General features: G+C 42.1%; 1 protein-coding gene across 31 annotated transcripts in view; it reads right to left on the bottom strand.

The window, feature by feature from the left end:
• CACNA1C (calcium voltage-gated channel subunit alpha1 C) overlaps positions 1–2,291 on the bottom strand; it is a 776,856-nt gene that overhangs the window by 187,862 nt on the left and 586,703 nt on the right. The window lies entirely within an intron of this gene.

The raw sequence follows: 2,291 nt of genomic DNA, 5'->3' as shown, positions 1-2,291 counted from the left end.
AGAGAGAGAGAAAGATTGAGAGAGAGAGGGATATCTTCCCAGTATGTCCAGACATGTAGTGGGCTGACAAGACAAAGTATAGTGTTGACAACTGACTTATGAAAGGTTAAAACATTAAACTTTTATTCCCAAAGTCTCTTGCTGAACCACAACTAATCCAGGTACTACAGAAGATGCTATTTGTGATTGAAAAATATTTCCTTTATATGATTTGTTATTAAGTTTTCTTTCTAATCCTATTTTTAAGCTTCATTGCTAATTATTTTTTTTAATCATTGGAAGAACTTATCATGGAGAAACCAGTGGAGGAGGGAAGCACTGGGTGGTGTTGGGAAGAAGATGACCCCAAAGGTAGTAGTGTGGGGAGGGGCATAAGTCCAGGAAAACACAGACCAAAGTGTTTTACTGTGCCACACAGAATGTAATATTCTTGGGGGCCCTAGATCAGAAGGGCATTGGCTGAGCAGAGGTCAACAGGATCCTCTTGATGAAGAATTATTCAGGCATCTAGATTTCTGAAGAGCTAGAAACATGTGTTCTTATATGGTACTTCCTCTAACTGCTGCCTCCCCTTCAGTGCTCACATACAATCTTTTCTGGGGGTTCCAAACCCCAGTTCAGTGGCCATGTTATTCTGTTTCCCATGAGCATGGACAGAGTGATTTCAAGTGCTGGGAACAAAGTCAGCACTGAACAGATTGACGTTTATGCTACTTAATTGTGATCTGCCTACAATGTGGAAGCGATAATGCCCAGAGTTTCAAACTGACCCTAATCTGAGAACCCTACAGATCATCTTAATTTGGCAGCCTTTTATATTTTCAGGAAGGCACTAAACCACATAAGACAAGTAGTCTTGAATTATATGCAGAAGGGAAGGGATGTTTGGTTAAAAAACAAAACAAATCTGAAAGTAGAATTGAAAACCAATGATAATGCCATATGACCCTGGATTCCTCCTTCTCTTGGTGCTTCACTTTTTCTAAAGGAGGCTGACACTTTTTTTTTTTATCACTTCTCCCTCACTAGTTTTTAAGAGGTGTGGAAATTCTGAGAGTAAATGGAGAGGCTTTGGCTTAACAGCCCATTTCCCAAGGAAACCACACCCCAAGCCTGAGTTTGCTCTTCATTTCCAAGTCCCTGCACCCTGCCATCTGCAGACATCTAGAACAGACACCAGTGACAAGAAATGTTTTAAGCTAAGTGTTCAGCTAGTTGGAGCCTCTATCCAGTGTATGGCTAACAACTTTAATAGCCGAGGAAATGTTCAAGTCTTACTTGGCCAAACTTGATTTTACTTTTACTCCATTAACTCTTCAAAATCATAACAATGGGATAAAATAATGGATATCAGAGAAAAAGAGAAATAGGCTTGCTGTCTCCCACAGCAGGAGGCAGGTGTCTGCTGTTTGCTACTGGTGACTTCCCGAGTCCCTTCTATCTCAGGCCATATCTAGTGATTGAATCAATTGCTCCTTTAGTGCTTTGATGACCTATTCTCTCCCCTGGATCTTCTAACCAGCTGTTTGGTTGTTCAGAATGAACCCTACTCTGTGGTTTCCATTCACTGTCATATTTGAAAATCTGGGTTGCTCCTTCCCATGATCTCTAGACTTGCTCTTTGGATTTGAAGAGAAATGCACTCTTCCCAGTAGAAGACCCTACTACCCCAACTTCCATGGAAACTATCTTCCTAGACTGGTTGCAATCCAGTTAAATACCAACACCATGCAGATTCAATAGGTTAGACCTCTAGGGGTTTTCAAACTCCAGCTTGAGCATCAGAATCACCTGGGGAGCATTTTCAAAATGCAACTACTGGGGCCTAACTTTGGAGCCTTTAATTCAATGGCTTGGAGGGAAGTCTTGGCATCTTTATATTTAGAAAGCTCCACGTTTTACACTCAAGCACATTGAGATTTGAGAGTCTGTGGGTTTAGAGATACAGGCCTAGAGACAAGGAGGAGGAAGGAAGAGGGAGAGAGAGGAAGACAGAATTGGCCATAGAAGGTCAAAGCAATTAGAGAAATTGTTTGAAAGCAGGAGCGTTGGGCTGGGATGTGCTTCCATCATGAACACCCAAGTAAGAGGCTGTGTTTCAGCTTTAGGTTGTGTGTGTGTGTGTGTGTGTGTGTGTGTGTGTGTGTGTGTGTGTGCATTTGCATGCATGCACACATGCACACATGCACACACAACATGGCCATTTTGGAAAGGTGCTGGGAAAATCACAGAGAGGCACGTCCCATGAGCCTGGGATTGTTCTTTCACCTCTGACACTTTTTTCCATTTTC

This window comes from Hipposideros armiger, unplaced genomic scaffold, assembly GCF_001890085.2.
Source record: "Hipposideros armiger isolate ML-2016 unplaced genomic scaffold, ASM189008v1 scaffold_213, whole genome shotgun sequence".
Lineage (NCBI taxonomy): Eukaryota > Metazoa > Chordata > Mammalia > Chiroptera > Hipposideridae > Hipposideros > Hipposideros armiger.
Note: the sequence above shows the minus strand (reverse complement) of the source record. Positions and strands in the feature narration are given on the sequence as shown.